Below are 9,524 nucleotides of genomic sequence, written 5' to 3' on the forward strand. Positions count from 1 at the left end.
GCTTTGAAGGGTATGTATGAGGGTGCTAAGGCTGCAGTGCGTGTAGATAGTGAGCTGAGTGAGTTTTTCTATTTGAAGGTTGGGTTGAAACAGGGATGTGTCATGTCTCCGTGGTTGTTCAATCTGTACATGGATGGGGTTATAATAGAGATACAAGGTAGGGCAGTGGATGTTGGGGTGGCCCTAATGAGAGAGGGCAGTGTTTGGAAACTCCCTGTACTGTTGTTTGCAGATGATACTGTGTTGTTAAGTGAAGACGAAGGGGAGCTGCAAGACTTGGTGGATGAGTTTGAGAGAGTGTGTAAGAAACGGAATCTAAAGATGAATGTAGGGAAAAGTAAAGTTATGGTCCTCGAGAGATGTGAAGTCAGTGAATGTACATTGAGGCTGGATGGTAAGGAAATGGAAAATATGAGTACGTTTAAGTACTTGGGTAGTGTGATGAGTAAGGATGGAAGTTTGGAGGGTGAAGTGCTTGAAAGGGTACAGCAAGGAAGAAGGGTTGCTGGTTCCTTGAAAGCATTGATAAGAAACAGGGGAGTGAGCATGGAAGTGGAAAAGTTACTCCATGACAGTATTGTGATACCAACTCTAGCGTATGGAAGTGAAGCTTGGACGTTGTTGGAGGGACACAAGTCAAGAGTGAAAGCTGTGGAAATGAGTTTTTTGAAAGGAGCATGTGGAGTCACATGTAGAGACAGATTGACAAATGAGGATGTGAAGGAGCGTTGAGGTGTGGATGTGGATGTGATAGGAAGCGTTAGGAGAAACACACTGATGTGGTTTGCCCATGTGGAGAGGACTGAGTGTGAGAGACTGACGAGGAGAGTATGTCAGTGAGGTGGAGGTGGAGAGGGAGAGGGGGAGGCCAAGGATGAGATTGAGGGATGGAGTGGAGAGGTATATGAGAGAGAGGGGTGTGAGTTGGGGGCGGGGCAGTGAAATGGCAGGGGACAGGGCGACGTGGAGGCGATTTGTTTGTGGCTACCCCTTACGGGATTAAGGCGTCTGGCAATAGATAGATAGATAGATAGATTGTTCGTTTGTCCACAATATCTCGAAAAGCTATCGGGGGATTTCATTGAAGTTTTGTGGATATTTAGGACATGGACAAGAGAAGAGTTGATTAGATATTGGTGGCGATCTGTGTTGTCTGGTATAAGAGTTGAAGGAGGTATGCGCTCTCTGAGTATGCATGACTTGTTTAATATGTACACAAAAAACTTCACAACTCTCCCACCAACATCTGAATTTGCTATCCTTCACAAAACATATTGATTATTCATGTATTTATGTTTACTTTCGTTGGCCTGTTGGCTTACTTCTGTGGTCACAATGGATCATGAATATTTGAGAACAAGAAAACTGGAGATATTCACATCGCAGGAGCAGCCACCCTGATAGGAGTGATATTTTGTTTATGACTATATGTCTGACCTGAATCGATGTGCACAGACGTTAATGAATCCGTTGGACTTGAAGTGACCTGAGGGAACAGGGAAACAAGTAAATAAAAAAAAGGAGTCAATTTGATTCAAGCTGAATATCGAAGAAATCACTGATTCTTATGTCAACTAATTCGAATAACTTCCCTAACGAACCTGAACTAATCTTAAAGGGCTGAAGCTACCTTGACTGAAACTGAAATGCCAGAAATGGACATGAATTCTTAGAAAATGTGAACATGGATCTACACTTCATAAATTATTCTAAATGGATCATGAGAGACTCCAGCACATTTGCAGTGGCATGAATGTATATGAATTAACCTATTATAGACTAAACTGACTTAACTGGGTATGAAGTAGCTTGAAAGGAGCTAAGTTCCTAAGCAGACCTCAGTGATTCTGAATAAATGGAGCTAAAGGCACTTGCATGGATCTTCAAAAGAATAATTCTCATGATGATGCAGGAAATGGGTTTGGCCACACTCGTACATGTTTTGGCTGAGTTAAGTGAGACTTTAATTTACTTGACGTCCTGAGTGTGAACTGTTGAACTGTCTCTCTACAACGAAAAATGAATTACTAGGAGCTACAACGACGAGTCATATAAAGTGCTGAGAGTACTGAAGGGACACTGGTATAGGCTATGGTAAATACTGAGATACAACTTAAAGTTACTAAAAAAAATCACAGGCAGTATTTGGGCATGCTAAAAATAAGGCATAACTTAGAACAACCACAGCCTTGCAATATTCCTGGTCGCAGTTTATACCTGCTAAGGTAAAAACTGGCCTTGCAATAGTCAAAGGGCGAGTTCCCTGAGATTACTGGAAATGAGGTCTAGGTTGGTCTGCTTTCTGTGCCACGTCTCAGATTTCGTGACGAAGTTGTTTTAGATGAAGAGGTACAGGAGAGCAGTAAGTAAAGACACACTCGTAAATAAAGTAGATCTACATATTTCTCGATAGTATTCAAGGAATGGAGAAAGGTTAAGTATAGGAAAGGTTTACCAGAACAATGAATAACTTTAATATATGAACGGTGACCTACAAGGATTAAAAAAAAGAAAAAAAAGAAAAAGGATTAAAGAGATGCATCGATAAGTTAGGACATTATTATGTTGATAACGAGGTCGTATAGATGAACCGTGATGATAGTACAAACGCGCATTTTATTTAAGTGATGCGCAGGTCATTGCCAGTCTGAGTCAATTAGTACTTCTGGTTTACGCCACTACGAGTCGTCTTGAAGTATGGTGCTGAAGAATGTCACTGGGGCGTGTGTACTTTAAAACAGGTGGCCAGGCCAGGATACTGAGTTGCCCAGTATCTCGCTCGAGCAGGGATGGTGGCTCAGTTTGGCTTTCTGCTGGATCAGTTTCCGAGCCATATTCTGTCACCATGCTGGAAAACTGACTGTATAAACCAAAATATACTTCATCACTATGCTCCACCACCATGCCTCATTGCTGACGGTATAGCTCAGACTGAACAACTGGTCAGAGTGTTCACATACGGCAGCTGGTACGGGCAGACACGGAGCAGGTGACCTTTTGTTGATAATTATGGTACGCTGCACAACTAAGCCAGGTATTGTTGTAAGCTAAGGAGCTGCATGACAAGTCCTTAAATTCATATGGAGGAGGCGGTGAAGGGGAGAGTTCTATTTATAACACTAATCTTCCACCTCAGCAGTATGAATAAAAAGAATAATTAAACTGGGACATAGCTTCAAAAAATGAAAGTTGCAAGACGTGATTGATCTGTACACTCCACACCAATACCTTATATGTTTACTTAACCACTTAATCCCTCCATCCGATGACGTATTGTATATTTTATTTTCGTTCTCTCTAGGTGATATTATTCTCCTTTGGCTGACGTCTAAAAACGAGAAATTAGATATACCTTTCACTAACTCCATCAATGCAAGGGCTTCTTCTACACTCAATAAAATTGTCGAGAGATGGCTTGAAGCAACCTAAAAAAAAAAAAAAAAAAAATCCCAGGCTGAAGAAATTAAGGGCTGTATTCAAAGAAGGGTTGTAGGATTCGTAACCCCTTTTCCTAAGCGATTTACTGGCTTGTCATACCTTAATATTCTCTTGAACGTTACATATATCTATATAACATCGACATAGTTTGTATCAGTAACATACACGAGGATATTGAGGAGCTATGTGCAAAATAAATCGTTCAGAAATAGTTGCAACTAAATCTCCAAATCCATTTATAGTACGGTCCTAGTTAGCCCGTTCCATTGGTGCCAAGACACTTGATTTCAGAGGCATTAGTAATTAAGATCACAATCACTGAAATACCTGATTTTCTTATCTAGTGTGTAATATTAGCTACTTCATTCCCGTGACGTACTTTTTAGTTTTTGAGATACTACTCGAAAAGAAAGGGTTAAGCATAGAATTTATTAAACCATTCGCTACTAAAGGTCTGTCCTAATTCAATTAAAGTTGTCAGATAGTAAAAAAAAATAAAAAAAAAATCATCGGATTTAGGAAATTAACTCCAGCCTCAACCAAAATAGCCAAAAATGTCATTACGGGATTGTTTTCAGGGGGAGGTGGTGGTCATCTAAGGTGAAATTCGATATCAAAGAGTGAGCTTCATGGCTAATGTTTGCGAACCGCTGGAGCTGTACGAAGTCAGGCTCCGAATCTGTTGTATGGGCCTAGGGTTATTTCCATGGCAAGTCTGCTCCACTTGCACACTGTATTCACACCTAATTGTTGTCTTTAGCTGAATAAAGCCTGACGAACTCGAAGGCTTCAAATTTATCTTCATTATTATAAATGGTTGGCTGTTGCTCTTCAATACCCGCGATGAATTTGTTGATAAAAGGCCTCCTGGTTGATATTCAACAACGTGGCAAACATCCATCCTCTGCAATAAAGTTAGGTTACTGTTTCCTAGTCTCTCATTCACCGAGAAAGATTTGATTTGCGTACACACAGACATGAGAACACGACTGGATCATCATTAACAGATTGATCTCGGGGAGCTGATGCAATGGTCGTGGTACCGATGCATCTTTCGCCTGCTTGTCATAAAAACACAGGGTATCAGTTCTCTGTTCTCTTCTTCACAGTAAGTATTCGAAGATGCAAATTGGGACAAATAACATAGAACAAATATATGAATGACAAGTTCTGGACAGTAGTTAACGAATCTGCAGTAAAAGTAGGAGGCTGGAAAATCAAGAATACGTTCAGCTAAATTTCGAAATAAATTAATAACTTCCACGGCAAGAAGATATATGACGTTTCTGACTAAGAGAGAACAGGTGGAAAGGTAGAATTATTTACTAAACGGACGCTTATGTATTATATACTTTACTCTGGCTAACACTAAGAAAGTCCCTCATCTCCAAGGGTTAAAAAATACCATCAAAGAGAACTACGAATGTATTTAAAAGCTCACCATGAACAATGCCAAAGAAATTAGGATAAGCTGATAAAGTCTATTGTTTAAACATAACAAAGCCAAAACTTGTCGTAGCTAAACACAAAACTTCTACTCTGTGGGACTAACAGCAAAAGTAGCAGATGTTGATGATGATGATGATGATATGAGTAAATTAATCCTTTACCTATTAGTGGATTCTCTTTGTTGAATGGAATCGCCTGGTTTTAGCCAATACTTGACACATTGTTTCTTTTCCTAATATATATATATATATATATATATATATATATATATATATATATATATATATATATATATATATATATATATATATGTGTATTTTTTTTTTTTTGAGGGGAGGATTAAATATCCAGTATTGCACAGTACAGTATCTATAACACAAAGTAGCATCGTTAGGTGTTATACACTGTCTAATAAGAATCACTATGTATACTCAGTGTGTTCTTTTTTACTGTATAACACCTACGGATCAGAAGCCTGGAGCACACACAGAAAAATGCAAGAAATAAAATGAAAAGTTAGGATTTCTGAAGGAGGGAGAAAAGTTTCGTAGATGATAAATTGGAAAAGATCTATGTTAAAGAATACTGTCAATGCCTTCAATTAGTATACAAATCAAATTATACAGGTAAGAAAGAAAGCCTGTGACAAGGAAAACTTGTGAGAAGGTGGCAGCTGCATCAGCGTAGCTTACGAATTTCCGATACCTGTCACACTTGGGCAGTTGCCTAGGATACTGAATGACTGTTGACCTTTCCCTTGGTATCTAGTCTGGCATATCTGATCTCGACAGGTTAGCTACACGATTAGAAATGATCCAGGCTGTCCTGCCCACTCTTGCACGACTAAGTGGAAGGACAAGAGCAAAGCCCAACAGGGCGCAGGTGTACAGACTCTGGAGAGGGCAGGAAAAAAATGCACACCCATACTCCAAAAATTTACAGACAACAATGTTTACAGAAACAATGTTTACAGTCTTAACATCAACATACAACAAGACTGGCGAAGGCAAGCATGAAGTTATTATAGGCTAGTATGGAATGGATTGAGACTAAAATGGTGTAGATAAAAAAGAATAGATAGATAGATAGATAGATATGGATATAGATATATATAGATATATACAAGAACCACCAAACAGTTAACACAGTCTACGAGATTGACAATGCACAAAGAAAAGTCAACAAGACAAAGTACCCATTTGACGGCCATAACCAATTCTGCATTATTCTGAGATTACGAAAAAATTTATTACTAAGCACTTAAATGACACACTTTTGGCTCACGGGCCGTCTCAGTACAGTAAACTACCCAGTGCTCTGCCTTGTCCCTCCTTGTCATATTTTCGGCTATTCTGGCACCTGGGTATGCAGTAGACCAGTTTTCTAGTATTATGTATTAAGTACCGGTATTAAGAATGTATGGAGTGGATGGGAAGTTGTTGAATGCTGTGAAGAGTATATATGATGGTGCTAAGGCTGCAGTGCATGTGGATGGTGAACTGAGTGAATTTTTCTCTTTGAAGGTTGGGTTGAAACAGGGATGTGTCACGTCTCCATGGCTGTTCAATCTGTACATGGATGGGGTAATAAAAAAGATACAAGGTAGGGCAGTGGATGTTGGAGGAGCCCTAGTGAGAGAGGGTAGTGTTTGGAAACTTCCTGTACTGTTGTATGCAGATGATATTGTATTGTTAAGTGAAGACGAAGGGAAGCTGTAAGGCTTGGTGGATGAGTCTGGGAGAGTGTGTAAGAAACGTAATCTAAAGGTGAATGTAGGGAAGAGTAAAGTGATGGTCTTTGAGAGAGGTGAAGTCAGTGAATGTACAGTGAGGTTTGATTGTGAGGAAATGGAAAATGTGAGTATGTTTAGGTACTTAGGGAGTGTGATGAGTAAGGATGGAGGTTTGGAGGGTGAAATGACTGAAAAGGTGCTACAAGGAAGAAAAGTTGTTGGTTCCTTGAAAGCAGTTGGGAGGGTGAAGTGCTTGAAAGGGTACAACAAGGAAGAATGGTTGCTGGTTCATTGAAAGGGAAGTGAGCATGAAAGTGAAAAAGTTGCTGCATGACAATATTGTGATACCAACTCTGACGTATGGAAGTGAAGCTTGGACGTTGTTGGAAGGACACAAGTCAAGAGTGAGAGCAGTGGAAATGAGTTATTTAAGAGGAGCCTGTGGAGTCACATGGAGGGACAGGCTGACAAATGAGGATATAAAGGCGCGTTGTGGTGTGGATGTGGATGTGATAGGAAGCGTTAGCAGGAACACACTGAGGTGGTTTGGCCATGTGGAGAGGATGGAGGGTGAGAGACTGACGAGGAGAGTGTATGTGAGTGAGGTGGAGGAGGGGAGAGGGAGGGGGAGGCCGAGGATGAGGTTGAGGGATGGAGTGGAGAGGGATGGAGAGAGAGGGGTGTGTGATTTGGGAGCAGGGCAGTGAAATGGTGGGGGACAGGGCAACGTGGAGGAGTTTTGTTGTGGCCACCCCGTGTGGGATTGAGGCGTCTGGTAATAGATAGATAGATAGATGTATTTCTGTACCTGTTTGTCTGTAAGGATGCACATACATTATGTTTTGTCTTGCCACTCTGTTATACTTACATATGTTCTCGGTGTCTCGTGGTTGAACAGCACTTTTTTATCGTGTAGTTGTTTGTATGTGTTTCTGTCTATCTGTATGTACTGTATGTACAGTATGTATGTATGTATCTCTGTGTATGTATGTATGTATGTATGTATATATCCCATAAGATCTGAACCCCATCCTTCAAAACAGTAGTTACTGAATGAACGAGTGCACGAATGAGTGGGTGGGTTAGGACACAGTTAGGGATATACACTCTATTTGGCCACTCCCGTGAGTGCTGCAAAAATCAGCCTTTTAAGACAGGTTTAATTCTGCCATTCCCACCTCTGTACATTATCCACAATTCCATCAACATACTAGGCCTCCTGTGGACAATGGGTGAGTCAGGCGGGGTCACGCACTCTGAACAGGTCATCAACATCGTGAGATGCCTCCCACACCCGCACCCACACCTGCACCCACACACCGAGAACAGGCTCACCAGGATTACAGCAAGAGTCAGATGAATGATCTAACATTTCAAGTTTTCCTGGTAAATCCTGTGTCGATAGTCGATGTTCTGCAAGAAACGAATATCTAGATGTTTATGCAAGAAGGGAAAGTATGCTTGGATAAAGTTTGTAATATACAGTAAAAGTCACAATCATGGATTCACATTTCAATGAAACCCAAGGATAATCAATAACATCTGTATGGTAACTGTGAATGAAATCACACGGTGGAATTTTCCTTCCTTTCCACTCAATAAATAATGAATACTTAAAAAATTCAACTGGTTTACTGCTAAATGCGTGGATCCATGGTTCATTTTTTTTGTCAGTTTAGCATCCCTTCTTTAGGTATAAGTTTCCATCTTCTTGCATAATAAAGTAAAACAGGTCAATTAGACAATGATTCGTGAATTGCATTCCAGATAAACATTCAATGCATATGATTATACTGAATTTCAAAACTATTTAAAATTTATGTGTATAATCACTTTGAGAAACATGGTTATGTCATTAATAATAAAAAATTCAACTAGAGTACAAAACGTTTCAGAAACAAAATAGTGTTCTTTTGGGTCTGAATAAAGTATCTCAATAGGCTGTATGGAAACACTTATACACACAGTTTTATACTAGTTGTACCTCAACACCTCTTGCACAAGAGCTGCGTCACAGGCCGTAGGTAAATAGATCAGTTGGTCAACATATGGCTCTCGCAATAACAATTAGAGACATGAAATCACCATTTAAATTTCTCTCATACACAAGCCAGCGTCATCCATAGCATCAGTCTCATGGATCCGATGGCCAGGCTACTATACCTAAAGTTCTTTCATCTTAGCTTGGCGCAGATTTTCGTCTTTTTGTAGCTTATGTCACTCAGCTCATTGGCAGAAATAAACAGTATTACCACCCTCCACCCTTTCCGTAGCACTTCTTCATTACTAACAATGTGTTCTTATGTTAGTCTCTCGTTACAACACAACATTCAAGATGATGATATGACGATTTTAGGCCAAATTACAATAAAACGAATAACCAACAACAGATAATCAAATGTGACCTCTGTTCCACCAGATAGAAATTTTCCAGATCTCCAACTCCCGGGGCAGCACAATGAACCTGGAACACTGAAGCACTCGGTCGTACCAGGTTTCCAAAGGGCCCAGATTCCTTTCAGCTTCACCGGTAATTTAATTTCCAGTTCCTTTTGGACGAATTCCCGCTCCGACAGCAGTTGTCGCAGAGCAAGCTTTTTCCTCCGCCAGGGTATCCAGCAGTAGCAGACAGTCACTAGCAGGAAAAGTGCAACTGGCATTATCCCCTTCACTAACAGGACGCATTCTTTCTTGTGGTTAGGTTAATACTTGACGATTTTGTTTTACTTAATATGGATCTTTGGTCATGAAAAGGCTCATTAAAGTCAGATTTAAAAAAAATCTCTAATTCGAAAACTCAGCGTACTTTATAAATGATCGTCTGGAAATTGGAGGAACGAAGAAGAATATACGTGAGTTTGAAGGGATTAAGAACTCCAGCATAATCTCTGGTAACCGGAGCCCC

This window comes from Coenobita brevimanus, chromosome 96 (assembly GCF_032717465.1).
Source record: "Coenobita brevimanus isolate Jiangsu-jjx chromosome 96, ASM3271746v2, whole genome shotgun sequence".
Classification (NCBI taxonomy): domain Eukaryota; kingdom Metazoa; phylum Arthropoda; class Malacostraca; order Decapoda; family Coenobitidae; genus Coenobita; species Coenobita brevimanus.